The sequence below is a fragment of the Serinus canaria genome, chromosome 1 (genome assembly GCF_022539315.1).
Source record: "Serinus canaria isolate serCan28SL12 chromosome 1, serCan2020, whole genome shotgun sequence".
Taxonomy (NCBI): Eukaryota; Metazoa; Chordata; class Aves; order Passeriformes; family Fringillidae; genus Serinus; species Serinus canaria.
The window spans coordinates 20,318,801-20,337,286 of NC_066313.1; the positions used below are offsets into that span (position 1 = coordinate 20,318,801).

The window sequence follows — 18,486 nt, forward strand, 5'->3', positions numbered from 1 at the left end:
AGTTCAGAACAGCTACCATGCCTGTTTATTAATTCCCTAAGTGAATTAACAACTGGAAGGATTCTGTCCCACCTTTTCCCAGCCTAATAGACGAATAACTCAAAAATATGCTGCAGTGAAGGCTGAAGGTGTTTGTGATGAGCTGAGTTCCTGCTGTGCACACAAGCTGCATGCAAAGCCAGGCAGTGATAGCTCTGGACTGTTCTGCTCTATCTTCCTATTGGTCCAAATGCAGCAGCAGCTCCTGTCTTCCACAGAAGAAACTGGTGCCATAGTTGGACATTCTGTGTCTGTTAGAGGAATTCCTGCTCTCCTCCAGTTCATCCACCCTATCTAAATTTAGGATGTCTATGCAGTACAGTCCAAGCTGCCACTGCAAGGATTTTTTGTTTGGGTTTGGTTGTTTTGTTTTTTTTTTTTTGTTGTTTTTTTTTTTTTTTTGTTGTTTTTATGCTTAGGAACTCCAACAGACTATTATTATCTTTTGGATATCTGAGCATAAGTTAATACATCAGGAAACATGGAAGACATTTCAGGATTGTTCCCTAAGCTTGCAGTACTAGTCTCAGCTAAAAACATTGTTCATACAGAAAACTGTATATTTAACATTCAGTCATCATACTTGATGAAAGAGTAATTTACAGGAGTAATTTTTTTTAATGCATTGGTATAAAATTATCAGATGGCTTTTAAATTATAGTTTAAAGGAAATCCATTAGTCTCAGATATGTTTTGTAATGTCATCTTCATTCCATTTCGATTTTAGATTACTCTTAAGCAACTAGCTCATAATACTCAGTGTTTAAAATCCAAGCAGTGGTGGTTAGTTCTGGCCTGTGATTCTTATGGAATATTTCTATTCTACAGTCAGGACAAGATAGCTCTTTGATTCAAATTTCAAGAACAAAAACTGCCTTTCACTGAGTTCAGAATTCACTTACAATGAATATTTTATATTATTTTTCTAAATACCCTATTTTCAACATCACATCTCACTTCTATGCTAAACCTGTAAGGAGCTCAATACAAAAAGACTGACAAGCAAAATAAATTAAATTTGTGTTTACTCAAAGGCATTTTCTCTGCTACATGTGCTTTGAACTTTTACTAACTGCTTATCTCATGAAAATAAGTATTTCAAAAATAAGCAAATAGAAGCCTATTATATTTTCCATGCTCCACTTATCAAGCACATTTCAAGAGCTGGAATTTTAGCTTGGACATTCATAATATAAACACAGCCTTATCCTTCAAAACAATGATTGCAGCTGAGACCGAGAACTGCTCCTGCAATTCCCCCCAAACCTGAAGGAGACTGAAGAACTAACATGGCACTTTTTGGGGGCACTCAGCATCACAGGCCTTAGCTCAGGATGCAGCAATCCTTCCTTCCTGGCTTTTCCTTCTCTGCCACCAGACATGATGAGGAGAAATATTTTTGCTCTCTCAACCACCTAGAAGTTGAGAGATCTTCAGGAAAACATGAAATGTTGTACCTAATGCCCAAAAGCTATCAAGATAGCCGGAGTTTGTGTCTGCATTCTGTGCATTCTCCATTCTTTGTGTCCACTATCAGTGGGCATCCATCTTCCCAAGCTTTGTTAACCTTGCCTCAGGTCTAAGGTGACAGAACCATGTGAAGGCCTAAACCTTAACATCAAGGCCTAAACCTTAACAAGGCAATTTTACTAACAAGTAATTAGTTTTTCTACCCCCTGGCCATCGCTTGGAGCTTGCTTGTTAGCTGCTCTCTGTTTCGTGGATTAAATCTCCCTTCTTGTTGATTAGGCTTAAAAGTATACAAATATCAAGCATTAAAGATCATCCTTTGGTAAGAAAATTTTACATATTCCATACTTTCCGACAAGAGGATTGCATTTAGCAATGATTGATTTGTAATGATGTTGTAGTTTACTCTAAAACAAAACCAAACTGCAGGGCACCCTGAGGGCTCCACCCTGCTCCATGGCCATTACCTGCTGATAGCATGGTCCTGAGGAAAGCTGCCATGGCTTGGCGGGGTGGTGACAGCTCACCCTCACCAGGTTGTGGAGACATCTCACCCTCACCAGGCTGTGGTGAGGGCAGGGCCAGCCCAAGCATGGCCCGGGCTCAGGGCCCCAATCAGTCAGGCTGGGCCCCCTCTCCGTGAAGCACCTCTCAGCTCCTGTGGTGGTTGTGGTTCCCTCACGCTCCGACGTCAGTGCCATCTCTGCACAGGGGCAGTCAGAAAACTCATTTACAACCTGCACCTCCCATTCCCAAAGGAGAGACAAGGGTTGAGGGGGAGCAGAAACTCCCCACAGCCCAGTCAGCTGAGGAGCATTTATGGAAACACTCAATGCATTTGAGGTTTCTTGGGTTTTGGAGATACAGCCCCAGGGCTTTGCTGCTGCTGTGTGCCAGCCCTCGGTGCCCCTTGGAGAAGGATCATTAGCTGGCACAGATGCTGACAGTGCTGGAAGGCCAAAAATGAAGGGATCTGTGAGGTGGGGGGTGGGCTCTACTCTCGGCTGGAAAGAAAATGTCACATCATGTGAGGGAATGCTGCTCAGAAAGAGAAGGAAGGCTGCTCCAGCACACACTCCAGGAGGTTCAGAACCTTTCAGATTTCCACATCTGGAGGCAAAACTGAAACTGCTGTAAGTTAAAGGAAAAAAAAAAAAAAAGAAAAGAAAGTTTAAAAAAGATGAAAGTAAAATAAGGTCCATTTTAAAATTAATGTTCCTGGATCTTAAAATCCAAAAACCCACCTGCAAAAAACACTACTCTATATGGTATCTAGTGTAAGAGTAACCAGTCTGTAGAGTTGAAATTCTAAACCCTCAGAACTCTCCCAAAAAATACCAAACACTTGGGTGGGATGTGAGGAAAGAAATATCATGTGAGGAAAGAAAATGATAAAACTACTGTACTCAACAGGCAGGGAGTTCAGAAGGCAAACAGCTGAATGGAACAGTTTCATCATTTCTTTACAATGTAATTTCCTGGCGCTGCTTTGTTCAGCACAAAGGTTTTTAAGGCTGAGTTCTTTTGTTCTGTATGTTACACCGGCTAGCATGGTGAAGTCCTGACACATGATCAAGGGATTGAGACAAACAAAAAGCAGCAGCTCCTGAACTTCAAGGCTTGTAAATTGTACACAGAGGAAAGCTGACTCCTGCTCCAGTCATTTTAACACAGTCCTGTTTTCACAGATGATTGGTATGTCTGGAAAGACACTATGCTACAAATGCTTCATCTCCCTTTCCTGGCTTCAGAAGCATCCAAGAACCTCACACACAGCAGGTTAATAAATTTATCCTTACAAGCACCCTGGCAACATCACTCTCATTTTAGAGGAAATTGAGGCACAGAGAAAGTTGCTGGTGTAGCATTTCAAGAGATTGCTCCTGGCCAGATTCTCAAGTATCTTCCCATCATGATAGAGAGTTTGATTCCCATCTGAGCACCTCAATGAGAACCAGATTTTCACAAGTAATCAGCACCCAGTAGCTCTCACAATGACACTTGCAGACAGATTTTCTAAGAAGTTCCTTTGATCATCTGTCCACTGCCTCAGTGGAGGCAGAGAGCTTTTGAAAAATCTGATCCTGTTTGTGGGTGCTGGGCAGTTCTCAAAATTCTTCCTTAAAGTGACCTGGCCAAGCATGCAGACTAAAATCTGAGAAGTGTTTTGCCTAATCCCTAGGCCAGTAATTAAACCACAAGTGTATTCTTCCATCTTCAGGAGAGAAAGAATAGACACTATTTGAGGCAGCAATCAAAATGCCATACAGCTGCCAGTATCCATGCCTGCCAAGAAAAATGTCCAGAGACTTGTGGGCAAACCAGACAGCCACATTTTGGTACTTTCTTGAGAAAGAATTATTTCTAGTAGCAGTGCCAGAGTCTGGCAACCTGTTTTATGCTCTTCCCAGATGTACCTCTTTCTTTCTGGGCTAAAACCTTTGTGAACATGCCCCCATAACAGGCACACCCTCCCCACTCTTCAGAAAAAACAGCAGCTATCCAAATACTGTCCTGTCTCCACTATTCTCAGAGAGCCGGCACACTTGGGCAAGACAACGCTATTTTGTGTAACGATATTAAGAAGCAGTGATCGTGTCAGTGAAGAATCTTGTTTTCATTGAATATTTCATTCAGTTTTGAACATAAGAAACCACTTAGATGCAGAGAAGGAAACACATGCTAGTCTTGGCCAGATTTTACCTCTGTGGGAAGCAGCAGCCTCCTTAAATCACCCTCTGTACACTGTATGATTTAGCTACATTTATGATTGTCCTGAACCTCAAGCAAATACCTGAGTACCTGAGAATGTAAATATGTGCAAAACCCCCATGGAGCCTCTATTTTATGACCTGTATGTGTGGGGTCCATTTGCAAATGACAGTTTCCAAAGCTATGAGCTAATGGCTAAATTCAAATTTCTTCTTCAAACTGACTATGTTCACCTGCCAATTGAGATGCTGCTCTCTGTGTCGCTCAGCAGCAGTTTGTTGGACTGTCTATCACAGGACTCCATGTCGGAATCCAGCTTTCATTAAATGTTCTCTGTCTTGCCTCTGTCCCCAGCTTTCAGATCACCTCCCAAGTAAGTATTTGACTAGTCAGGCAATATGAAGATAAGGCACCCACCACTAGTATGCTTTAAGGGAGCACAGATATCACACGGTAACATATTGAATGAAAATGTTTACAGAAAAATAGTTTTGTAAAACAGCTCAGACTGAGCTGTTGCTGAATGTTGAGCTCAAGCTTCAAGCTGTATAAGCCAAAAAATGCAGCTGTATCTTTTCTAGCTGCAGCTAAAACCAGCAAAGTGTACTAGAAAAACCTTTTTGGTGGAGGGGGGGAGGGAGATACTCTCCTAACAGAGGATTACATCTGGAAGTAAGTGTGAGCATTTTTCTGCTTTGCTGGTTCTGTACCTGCAATAGCACACAACATAAGTGAAGATTGTGGTTTGTACTTTGATTGTTGAATGGCTGCTTTCACTTGATTCTGACATCTGCTGCAGTAATTATTGTAACAGCTCTTGTCAAAAGCTAAACTTCAGAGCACTGCCCCAGTCTAATAATACAGCTTCAGCTTCACAAACGGAAAAAGTGAGGCAGGAAGGGATGAGCTCATGAAGCACATTTATGGAGGCAGTTAATGGCACATGCTTTGATGTATGTTGTTAGAGGGAATGTCACGAAGGAACTTGATTTATGATTAGTTGTATTGTGGACCTTATGGTTTTGTTAGTAAATTCATCGCTACAACTTTTCACTTCTTCCATCTTGTAGATTTTTGTTCATTCTAAATTCTCTTGACCAAGAGAAACCAAGGCATTTCAGTGAAAAAGCTGGGGTCAGCTGAGGGCCAGGTCAAGAAGTCTGTCTTGGGTGTCACCTCCTGTAAACTCAAAATCTACCTACACTTCAAAGAAAGGTCTTAGTTCAGAGAGCAGTGAGGTAATCAGTACACATTCTGCTGGTAAAGGACTGGGAGATGTGATGTTGGAACAGAGGTACCAGAAAGGATCCGTGAAAAAGGCTGGCAAGTTTGATAGTCCAGCCTGATGTGCCTTTGGAGCAAGAGCAAACAGGAATTCCACTGGTGACAGGGAAGGATGCTGACAGTAAGCAAGGCTGATATGCAAAAGGACCCTTCTGTGCAATTGGCTTACTCTGGAGTCCAGGTCTTGGGATAGTAGGGCTGTTCCATTTTGCTTTTCGAGCTATATATATATCAGTACTGACTTTTTCTCCTGGTCTTAAATGTAATTTGTGGCTTACATATTTTGTATTAACAAGATTGCACAGAGACTTAAAGGTAGGATAATCAATTCCAGATAATCAGTCTCATTATGAGATGCTGTTACTCTGGGAAGTCTGTGTTTCTGTCAAAATTTGTCAAGAAATGGGAAACATTTCCTTTTACTACTAATGCTTGAATTTCCACTAGGAAGCTGTCGCTTTGAATTTATATATTCTGAGAAAATGTTTTGCTTATAAATTCCTGCTTATTCCTTTGGGAAATAATTGGAATTACTTATTAAATATAATCACTTAGAATTGGAAGAAAATTCAGTCGGGAGAGAACAGTCAGCATTTCCCAAATTATTCTTCTCTCTGTGCCCATGCAAATTATCATTTGAAATCACTGCCTGATACAGGACTTGTAAGAACCCATGTCCCATTTTTAACCCAGTCAAGAGAGTTTTGTACTTCATGAAATTACAAAAGGCAGCCTCCCTAAACTGAGTAGTTTTCCAGCCTTTACAGATTCACTCATGACAAAGCAAAACAGCCTCCCGACTGAATTGACACAGCTAAATAAATAACTGTATAAGTGTTTAAATGTCATCGTGAAAGTAAAAGGATGAAATGTGCAGTAAATCATCTCTACAAAACCAGAAGTAGTTACATTATAAATAAACAGAGTTTGCTTGGTATTAGGGACATAGGAAATTCCATTCAAGAACAGACAAATGGCACATCTTGTCTGGTATCCTGCATCTGGCACAGGCCTATAACAGATGCCTAAAATACTTGACTCCCTTGGTCCCACAGTCTCCCCTGTTCTACCTGCCATCAACATTATAAATCACAGTTTTCCTAACTTCTTCTTCTTCAAGGGAAGTCCTTGCCCTGCTCACTTGAATAATGTGGGAGGTGGAAGCAAGGGCCAAAGAATATATTTGCCCTGTTTGATCCTAATTGCACTGTTGGGTACTGATTTTGCCCAAACTGTGGTTCTGACTGGTGAAGAACGTGTAAGACATTGCTGCCTGTGTTGCCCATGTAGCCAAACAAAGCAGCTTGTAGGTGAGCACTGAGCTTGGCTCCAGGGAAAGGCGGGAGGGAACCCCTTTTCATTCTTGGTTGCACACAGGACGCCCGCACAGCTACCACTGGCCTGGTACTAATCAGCTGCCCTCTATCAAGCCACTGCCTCCTAACTGCCCCCTACTGCTCAATGACATTTATATCCTGGTGTTGCTTTATTAGTAACTTTGAAAGTTTAATGCATGCTGACTAAAAATTAAATTAGTTTATTGTCTATCAAGGAGAGTTCATTTTTGTCCTTATTCCAAAGTTTATCAAACATGGTTCATCTACCCAGTGGGCCACTTAATGCAGGTTCCCCTCTTCAGGTGACATGCTTCTAGCCATTGTCTCCAGTGTGTCATGCCTGTATCCAACAAAACTGACTGTGACATTCTCCCTAACTAGAAATGTTACTTGCCACAGATGATCTCCTTCCTAACCAACATTAAATTCAATGGTACAGTTTATTAAAGGCCTCTAAAACAGACAAATGAAAAATCAAAACATTCCAATTGAAAAAGTTAAAAGTTTTAAAGCCCTATTTATTAATTGCATTAAAGCCTCTCTGTATTCCCATGTGAAATATAATAGAATATTAAAAAGGTTAAAGAGAACTTATGACTATAGGTAAAGCAACCAGCTAGGAAAAAAAAAAAATACATTTGAAGGAAAAAAATTGTGCCACTCAATTTGAGCATATTGTCTCTACAGTTGCTAAACACTGCTTTTAGAGACTGGGCTAATAAATCTTTACATATTAATAAGGGAAAACTCAATCCTGATGGTGTGCAAGGGCTGTTGGATACAGTTTGATATGTCAGTTTTCTCCATGCTCAAGGATTTTCTGATTTTGGTTCCGTCCTACTGAATATAACATTCAGTGTCAAAGGTCTGAATCTAAAGCAGACCTTTGATCTAGCTACCCCAAATTTTGTACAAAGGACAAAATCCAGAAGGGACAAGACTTGGCCACATCTTCTTGAAAGAGTGGACATTTTAAAGCTGCTATAGTAACCTAGAAGAAGTTTGCATCCTTTAACATATTCCAAATTGATATTGCATTCTATGAGGTTCGGTATTAACAGGAGCTCTGTGACTTTTTGTACTTCTTTCCTGTTTCACAAGAGCAATTTCAAAATATTCATCTTATTCCAGTCAGGAACAGTTGTAGAGGTTTTTCAAGGCAGACAAATAAGTCAGCCACTTGTTCCAAATAAATTAAAATGGTGTTCCAAGTTTCCTAGACAGCTTTAAAAACTACATACAGTAATTCAGCTGCTTAATCTGTTATGTTCTACATCTCACATTTAAGAGGACACAAAATCGCTTGCATTTTATTCCAGATATAGGTTGTCCACAGCCACCTCATTTTGTCTCTGCTGTTAACATACATGCTGACCACCTTGCTCATGCCATTTCTAATAACACAAGTAGCACTTTTCAGAGCAAAGAGAAACTGCTGAGGTTCCCAGACTGCCATGGATATCCTAAATAATAGTGAACCAAATGTCCTAATGTCTGTGATTGCATTAGCCCATTTATTTAACATGGATGTTAATATTTTGCTTTCTGAGGAGAAATGTTGTAAACCTCAATTAATACATCCATTAAAAAAAGGGCATTAATTACAGCTTTAACTGTGCAGTAAAACAGAACATCTGCATGAATAAATAATTATAAGGAGATATATAAAACTATGAAAATAACTTCTTTATTGCAAACCTTGCCTTAACAAGAAACATAACTCCTTCCTCCCTCAAGAAATCTGAATACACTGACTCATGTCTTTGTTTAAGTGTCATGGTAAATTTGTTCTTTTATAACATGTAATAGTTTAGCTTTGAACTTTTGAGTTTTGGAAAAGGCAGAGAGGAAAAATGTTTTCTTAGGAGACGGGAGCACATTCCAGAGCTGTCGACTGTTACTCGTTTATGAGGCAGGGGAAAAACTACTTGGGTTTCAGCTTTGGTTGATGCAATTTGTTGTCTGGTATTTGTGATAAACCAGAGCTTACATTGTACAGTGAAGTATTTCAATTTTTTCCTTTATCTTTCCAGCTTTTGGTTGTTTAAAATTCTGACCAAGCTTGAAACTGACTGCTGTTGAAGAAAGAAAAACCAGTAGGGTACAACTGTAAAGAATGATCCTTTGTAATATACGAAGTTGTCCAGTGAGAAAATAACACAGTTTTCTGTGAATTATAGAGCTGCACCAAAGCATAGTGGAGGGACGCAGATGATATTACACATAAAAACAGAACAAACCAAAATATGAACCATTCATGGCGCCTTTGTAACCTGAGCAACAGTTTTAAACACAATTTTCCCTGGCTGCTTCATGTTTATTTCATGTATTAATGTCTGATTATGTAAAAAATTTAAAATAAGAAAATAAAATAAACTCTTAGTAGCTCATTTATTCAAGTTAAAAATATCTTTTTGCTCTCCTGCCTTTTTGAAGGCTATTAACATACATTCTTTCTTCCTTCTCTTTTTAGAAAAGAAAATGCAGATTGTCAGAATCCTTCAAATTTGATACTCAGCACTGTTATGATCTCTTCATTACCGGATATGGAATCTGGATATCAGAACTGATATAGTGAAGTACTCCTCTATTAAACTGAGGTAATTTTCTGACATAATTAATGAAGAAGTCTAATGGTGAAACAATGTGATTAACATGCCTAAGTTCCATTTCCTAAGAAAAATTATTGCCATCAAAAAGGATCTATCTTGTCAAAAATCTTCAGAGACAAGAGGTAGAAACTACATGAGAATGCTGATCTCTAGCCAGAGATGAGAATTTCTCTATTCACAAAGCCAGAAAATGTCAGGGTATTCTAAAAGAGGGAGGCTTTGCTGAGGACATAATCTTTTCAGACACAAATTGAGATCAGTTTCTGCTCATTGGGATAGGCATCCCTACAGTGGTTTACTTCATAAGTATGACTCACTCAGCAGAAAAGGTGCCTCTGAAAGCCCACCAGTCACTGGTCAGCATGTTTTCCCTTGAGAATGGAACTGCTCACAGCAGTTCAGCATCACAGGGATGATGCAGGCACAGTGTGTTACAGGAGCATGCAGCTGAAGATGCAGACAGGAAGGCACTCAACTGCAGAATTGTAGTAAAAAAATACAACCTAAGCAGGTGGCTCTGAGACTTGCCCATAAGCATGCAGAGCTATAATTAACTTCAGAACTGAGTTACGTAAAGAAGAATTTCAGAAAGTATCTTTTCCTTTCCTGGCACACCAGTAATCAAGATACTGTCAGTTTAAACATATTCCAAATTGATATTACATTCGATGAAGCAAACGTCATTATTAGCAGGAGCTCTGTGACTTTCTGCACTAATACATAGGGCACTAATAACTCTGTACCCTAATAACATTGCACAACATACACAGTATATTAACATGAATCCTGAAGATTTAAATGGGTTGTCATAAAATCACCATGCCAGACAAAAAGAAATAAAATGCAGAGCTAGGAGCACAGAAAAATCAGCTAGAGGATAGATATATTCTCTCTTATATATAACAAAGCTGCTGCAGGCTCCATGTTTGCTTTCAAAGGACTGGAATTCCATTGCAAAACAGTAACCAACATGGAACATAGTTATTTGAGGTCATTTAAAGCCTGTCTGTTAAACAAATGATACCCCAGTTTTATTTTTTTTTTCCCAAGGCTTCATATTTCTTATTCATTTTCAGAAATTTTTGTCCTATCCATCTCCTAAACCAGCACTTTGGACTGCTGAGAAATTGTTTCCTTAAAGCCAACAACTGTTTGCTTAAAGCCAGGACTCTGATTTCAATACGTTTCTGTTATTAATATTCCTTAAGTTACATTTCAGCTTCCAATGAAGGTTTGCTGCACCAGTTTCTCTTTTGATGCGAGTCCACTGTACAGTACCTTGGATCTCATCTAGAATGCACATCATGTCATATGAGCAGTAAAAACCAGAATAGCTCAACTTCCCCAAAGTAGGTTGAATCAAGAATTTTAAAGATAATCAAAACCACATTTTTACTAGCAAGCAGAGCCAGTAAGTCATTGAAGCTATACAAATATATTCATGTCCACATTGCACTTCATTAGAAAAAGAATCTCACACCCAGGAACACAAAAATTCAGAATACTGAATAATTGCGGAACCAAAAAAAAAAAAAAAAAGGAAGAATTCAGTGGTCTTTGCATGAGAAGTGCATCATAAAAGGGATTCCAGTAAAACAAGGTGATTCTTCAGACTTTGTATAAACTTTTTATGCCTTGCATAAAAAAGTTTATACAGCAGACATTGGAAAACTTGAAGGACTTTGTACAGAGCAGTATTACTTAGAGAAGAATTTACTACTTGTATTCTTTAGGTGAAACTTACATATTAATTGATATACAAATACATGCAAGTATGGAAGTGCATGTATGTTTCCAGCAAAGCCTGTCGCTGAATATTTAAGACCACCTGATAGTCTGTGGTAATATCAATAGACAGATGCCAGCCAATTTGGTATTTTATGTCTGCAGGTTATTCTACATGTGAGAATACATCTGTGTAAATGCAACTGTATGTTTCTTATAGACGTTTATGTGCACGTCTTTATAGTACTTGTGTCTAGACCAAATCTGAATTTAGACTGCTGTCACTGAAAGCAGAATCTATGTCTCTGTATAGTTTATTTCATGTTTATTTTTATTTTAAATACTGGCTTTATTTTCACTGCTAACTACAAAGGCTGATTTATCAATATAAGTGGAAGTTACCCGAATAGCAGCCAACATAGAACAGAGTCAATAGCAGCAATTCATGGTCTTCTTTAGTTTGTTGTGGTTTTTTTAATGCTCAAAGCCTGTACAGGCAAGAAACTATTTCCTATACTGGAGACGGAAATACTGCTGACCCCCTTGTAGAATACAAAGCTAAGAAATTAAATTTAAATGATTTAGTCAAAACTAAACACTTTTCTTATCTCAGAAAGGTAGCACTGCCAAATTCAGCCAACTCGTGGCTACCTGAAAAAGGGAATAATTTGATCACTTATGCCTGAAAGCACATATTTTTAAGTTGTTCTAGCCACAGTGTAGACATAGCTTAACTGAATGATTTCACCATGAAGAGTTATTTCCCACGTTCCTTTGTTACTCTGGTAATGTAAAAAAATTCAGGAACTGGAAAGTCATATGATCCATAGAAAAGAGAATATTGCGGTTTCTAAGAAAAATATTTATTACTGAGTAAGCTTTTTTGATTTATTAAATGATAGCTTCCCATCACAGTGGTTTTTGATATGGTATTTGAAACCACAATGATTGTACAAAGCCAGCACCTTATTTGTTTAAAGGCACTCACTTGTGTTTTTCTTAATAGAATGTCAGTTCATGACAATGTCAGGTTCATAGAAGTTTGTCCAGGAATAAATTTTTGAAAAATTATTTTTTTCCTAGAGTGTCCATTAAGCCAGGGCAGGCACTGTGTCCCAGTGCTAGTCTTCTAACATTAGATTTATAGGATGTTATAATTAACAACAGGTGATGGGCAGCACTACATGCATAGCAAGCAAAGTGAAAAGATTGGCAGCTAATAGCCACTTGTGAATCCTCAAAGTTTTTCCCTGGATAAACTCAGTAGTAAACCTGATAGGTATTCTGGTAATTGTTTTGGGTTGGGTTCTTTTTGTTTGTTTTGGTTTGTTTGCTTAGGTTGTTCTTTTATTCCACCACCACCCTTGATCCTTTTTCGTATCAAAGATTAGGGACCATCTGTCTGTTTTTACTGTTGTGTAGCTTTTCCACTTCTGTGTTTTCTATCTATAAAGAGACAAATTATGCTTCCCTACTCACAGAGGACTTCTTAGAGGATTACAGACAAGTCTACGCAAAATTTTGAAACTATGCAGATTTTTAAGAGACACTTGTGTCTCTATTATTCCAGCTCTTTCAAACTTGTGTTCTGTATAAATAACAGGAAAAAAAAGGTTCAAAACACATACACTCTCCACTACAATGTTAAGCAAAGCTTTGCTTCAGCTTTGGGCTAAAAAGGAGGAAGAAAGACACTGAAACACATGAACTGGCAAAACAAAAATATGTCCCAAATGAATTTTCCTTTACATTGCTAAACAAATACTTTTTCTTCTTCAGTTTTTCTTCTTCAGCTGTGGGACTATAAACAAGGCAAGCTATGTTGGGAAAGGCAATGATTTTGTTCAACCAAGTGAAGGACACGCATCCCAAATCTACCAACAGATCTAACTTCTCTGAATAATTCTCAATGTACTAACCTCATGTGACCATGATATTCATGAGTTAATTATATGAGTTGTAAAATCATGAGTTGTAACATATTGATTATAACACAGGAGTTCTTTATTTTAATTAAAAAACCACATCTGTTTTGGATAACCTACTGTATATTCTTATGGACACTAGTAAATACTTTAAATGCACTAACTGGCAGAAAGATAAAAAAAATTTAAATACTTAAAAAGAAAAAATACTTTAGAGAATAAATATTTAACAAGAAAAAAAAGTCAGTATTCATGCTGTAGAAAGGATTGGAAATTTTTCATAGATACTGTGCTAATGCTAATAGTCTATGATTTCCTCTACAAATAACTCTTATACATTAAAGTAAGTTCTGCTGAAGCTCTTTTAGTGTGTTTCTCCCCTCCTTTCATCCTCTCCACATAAAAATATACTTGAATCAGTAACCTTAAAGTTCTTGGCAATATTATAATAGACAGCAATCGCTATTATTCTAGATTTATATTACCAGGTTGCCAACAGGACCACATGGTGCATAAGTGAATTTGTCCTGCTTGCTACAGAGTTTGCACTTCATTAAAATTCACACAGCACTCCATAGCTGAGACAAAATGTGGCCCAGGGGAACACTTGTTACTCTGGATAATTAATCAGAGGTGATGGAAAATTTTTCTTAGTGTTCCTGATAATCTCCAGGGCATCATCCAACTGTGAAATTCTGGCATTACTGAAGTCGAAAGCAAGTATCAGCAGTAACTAGAACAGGCCAAGACATTTCTCACAAAGCACTTCACGACCTGGTGTCATCTGGCAAAGTTTCTTTCTCAGTCTTTTTTCAGAGCTGGAGCAGCAGTTCATTCCTATTGAATATTTCACATGCATACATTAAAAGTCCTTTCTTTTATCAATCATAAGCATATTATAAGAAAGGTTCTGCACATTCTTTAGGGTAAATACCTTTTTAAAGCACTTGAATCTATACTCAAAAAAAGTCCCTCAGCTCAGTAAACTTGCAATCACATCCTCCATAGGAAATTCTTGATTTCACACAGGCAGAGAGAAAATATGTAAGACTGCCAAAATGCTTGAAGATTCAAGCACATGGCTTGACACAGCTGGAAAACTTCCCCTTTATAGAGTGAGGCTCAAAGATAATTTTTTAATTAAAAAAAGAAGAATCATTCCCTCCATCAGATGCTCAAACCTAAAGTTGTGTTACTGAAAAAATAAAACCTTAAAAAAATAAAACCCAAACCAATAGCATCTTATTGTTGTGGTTGCTAGGCATAGGTTTTCAAATTCATTTATGCTGAGATCAAACAGAAATGTGTTGTTCTTACTGAAGTGCTTCAGGACAGCTAAACTTCTAGTGCATAAAAGAAGGAAATTTAAAAAGACTGAAAATATTTTCAATTCAAATGAAGAAACTTCCCCAACCCAAAGGACTATTCAAACATCAGTCAGGTCTCTTACAAAAAGCTCAGTGATTTCAACAAGTGTTGGACAGAGCTGAAACTGACTCAGCAATTTTATTTTCATATAGCTCTTCCAGGTACAACTTTATTATTACCAACTGTAAATGGTGAATTAACATTTATTTCATATTTTTATAAACTATTCATTAGTTTAGCTCTTCTTGTCCTAAACCTAAAGATTTTTTCCAGCTACGTTTAAAACAACATTATTTCAAGAATTACAATACATACAAAATAGTTTAATCATGAACAGTTATGGTATATAGGACAGAAGTTTACAGGGTAAATTTAAATTGACCAATATTTAGGTGTTCCTGCAGCATAGAGAACTGCTGAACACATACTGATGGGTGGGTTTATTGAAGCTCACAAAGAGAGCTAGCTGCAAGCTTCCTATTTCTCTTTTTGACTGAACTTTGGCTTATAGTAAGTTTTTTTCTGATTAAGAACATACTGTGTTACTGCTGAATGCTCTTGTTTTGAGTGTGTTGTACAAATTTCACTGTGACAGGAGCTAAATAAAAGGTCATTTTCTCAAGTTACTAAACAGGATAATGAATTCTAGTGTGGACATTTCAAAAAAGCTTCTCATTGTGATTATTAATACAAACTCTCCATAATAGATTCACAAAGGGATTAACAATTTTACGAGTTTAGCAAAAGTAGTTGGATCTCAGCATTAATTGCCACCTTTGAAAGTCTATCATAAATAAGTCATCACAATGTCTTGGCTGCAAAAGAGAATCAGTTCTCTTCTTAATAGGTAGATACTTAGATGGATGTAGTTTCTTGATACTATTTCTTCTAAATGAAAGTTCATGCTGGTATTGTGCTTTTTGAATGAGCTACATGTCACTGATTGAGTAAATTATGAAACAAGACATTTCTGGGGTCAGGGTACTATGCATGCCAAGGTCTGCATTTCAAGTGCAGGACTTGGGTGCAAAATCTGTATGCACACTCATGAGGCACATAACTTTCCCTGAATACTTCAATGATCAGCAGCAATGTCACCCACTGCTTGTGTAAGCCTGAGGACAATTTTTGTGTGTCTCAGTTTCTTTGTGCGAAAACATGCTGGTGATACACTCCTTAATATACGAGTTAGGATGATAAACTGGTTGGTGTTTGTGAAGTAATAGCATATTGGAATCTGCTTAGCTCACCTCCCTGAACTCAAGGATAGAGCTATATGAATTCTGTCCTAAAGAACTTACAGTCTTGCTGTTTGAGACATCCATATTGCTTAGATAAACAATAAGATAATGTTCAGCTTAACCTGCTGAACCTGGGATCTGATTCAGCTATCTCAGTCTGTGAATGGCTGGAGTTAAAGCAATGCATACACTTCATACCAGGGACAGAATTAAGTATCTCCCTGATATTTCATTTAATATTTATGCTTGTGTACACCTGCTTATATATATAATTTTCCTAATGGGGAGCTAAAATCAAAAGTCACATAGAAACAATACAAACTACACCAAATTTGGACTACAGAAATAAGGGAAAAGTAAGATGAAGGCTCTTTGCACAAATAAATTACCTTAAACCTTGCAGATGAACAGCACAAAAAAACCCTAAAATTTCCAATTCAGCAAAAATATCCTTACTATTTCTGTTCCCTTAATAAATGAATGACTACTACCAAGTCTGCTAGAGACAAATAGGTGGTGTATGCTTGTTGTGCTAACTAACATTCATATAGATACTGGGACACTTGCTGTCATTGTATCAGGAAAAACCTGTGATAGCAGGAGAACAAAGGAAATTCAGTCTTTTCAAAGATTGTTATGCAAACTTTACAGATTTACTTGCACAGAATTACTCCAAACAGTTGAGCATGACTGTCGCCAAAACTCTCCAGATAAACCCAGTAGAAACAAGCTGTATCTATACATATTTGCCTGAGTTTAGTACTACATCTAGCAACAAATTTTGGAAGTCAGCTACAGAATATGCTGCACCTCAGACCTGATGATTATTTTATTATTAAAATAAATAATTATTTATATAATTTCTTTCAAAATAACTCATTCCCAAATTAGAATATTTTGGAAATTAGTAGGGGAAAAGAGCAGCTAAAGAGATCTGGATAAATCACAGACTTAGACAAGATGGAAAACAATTAGATCATCTATCCCATTTTCCTGCCAATGCAGTATTCTTCCCTGCAGTACATTTTCTAATGCTTAGTTTTTGAAGTCCTTTGAGAAGGGAGATTCCAGCATTTCCTTTGGACACATACTGGCACACTGTCAGGCAGGTTTATCCTCCCTCTCTTCAATCAAGCATTTCCTGTCTCTTCATACTTCATCTTCCACTCAAGAATTCTTCCTCCTCCTTAGTGCCAGTGCCTTTCAGGAACCCAGAAGGGAGACACCCTGCCTACAGGAACAGATATTCCCAGAATAGGATATTTCACAGTATGGAAACGCATAGCAGACAATTTTAGGAGAACATTCTAGTAAGGTCCTTTTGCTGGTCCTTGTGTGCTGGGCAGAATGCATCTGAAAGGTGCTTAACCACCTTGGAATATTTTAAATTCTTCAGTATGAATTTTGGGGAGAATATCTGTTGAAACCAAAGGTTGACTGCCTCAGATCAGGTAAGAAGGACAGCTGAATGAACATCCTGCAGTGAAAAATAAGTACTATGTCACTCGTGATTTGTCCCTTTAAATAAGAACACAAGAAAGAGGCCTGAAGAAGGCAGAAAAATACAGAAAGAAAACAATTAGCCCAGTGGAGACTGAATACAAACCCATCTGTGCTGGATGGATGTGCTCAGGAGAACATCACATATAGGTACAATATTCGCAGTCATGCTACAAACACAGTAGCCCGCAGCAACTCATTCCAAGCAGTTCTCTTATTGACAGAGTAGTTGTAGAAAAAGATTTATTACCACTCAGCAGGCTGTGTGCAGACTCAGCATCATGAAATCCTGGCATGTGTTGGTGAAGAGATCCCTCTGCAGTTCCTGCAAAAGCTGGTGGTTCCTAGGAAACCCTGGGTTAAATACAGTCTAAAGGTTTTAGACATATGAATAGTCAGGTCAAGACAGGAATTTAGGCGTGGTTTGCTGAGTGCAAGTGTTAAGCTTGTCAGACTGAATAGAGCGTTTTAACCTGAGCAGTCCAAGTCTGCTACCTTGATGACAACACTGTACTACAGGTCATGATAAATGTCATTCTTGAACTAGAGGTTTAGCTTTGTCTTGAAAAAGCCTTGCCAGAATACTCAGGGATATTTTCTGAGAACAACAACAAATGTTAAATATCTTTTTGTTCTTCAGATTTGAGCAGGTGGACTTCGTAGTCATTGGTCTTGCAGAACAGTTTGCAGCAGGGAAGGATTAAGTTTCCATTATCTAACTCAAAATACTGGCCAAATATAAAACAAAAATTATGAAAGAATTTGGTTGTAATTTGGTCTGGGTCTTTGAAGGGATAGAAATATTCTTGGATGTGTCCTTTGTTTTGACACATTTATGCCGATTACAAATGGAAGGGCAAAGTTGGAGTATTATTTCCTTCAAACTGTCTCAGCCCCATTTTGTTTGAGTGTCTCTGACAGACTTCCTTTGACAGTGAATTAACTTTCTCTTTTAATATAATTGTTCTTAAAGGTGTTTAAAGCATTCAAAAGAGAAAAGGAAGTAGTTCTACAAGTAATTTGTGAAAATCTGGAAAGTATCTATAACTTGTAACGTATACAAGGCAATGTAATTTTAATAAATCTTTTGCTGCTCTTTTAGAAAAAAATGTAGAGATAGAAAAGCTGCATCAGTACCTTATTTCACTTAAAATTCAGAGAGCTAAATCAGTGTCTTTTCTTTTATGTTTTACTGAAAGTGACGGGTGCTGCTTACTTCAGCATCAATTTCAGGAATGAAAGCTAATTAGTGAGAATAAAGACAAGCACATCT

At 37.8% G+C, this 18,486-nt stretch overlaps 2 protein-coding genes across 3 annotated transcripts in view; one reads left to right on the top strand and one right to left on the bottom strand.

The window, feature by feature from the left end:
* Nucleotides 1-18,486, bottom strand: part of ST3GAL6 (ST3 beta-galactoside alpha-2,3-sialyltransferase 6) — a 167,180-nt gene that overhangs the window by 45,182 nt on the left and 103,512 nt on the right. The window lies entirely within an intron of this gene.
* The window catches only part of COL8A1 (collagen type VIII alpha 1 chain), an 84,993-nt gene that overhangs the window by 9,477 nt on the left and 57,030 nt on the right, over nucleotides 1-18,486 (top strand). The window contains exon 2 of one of the 2 annotated variants that reach the window (XM_050976300.1): nucleotides 9,316-9,442. The gene's annotated coding sequence lies outside the window, so the exon portion shown is untranslated. Of the gene's footprint in view, nucleotides 1-8,632; nucleotides 9,443-18,486 lie in introns of those variants that run through there. The other variant, XM_050976305.1, reaches the window with a different exon arrangement.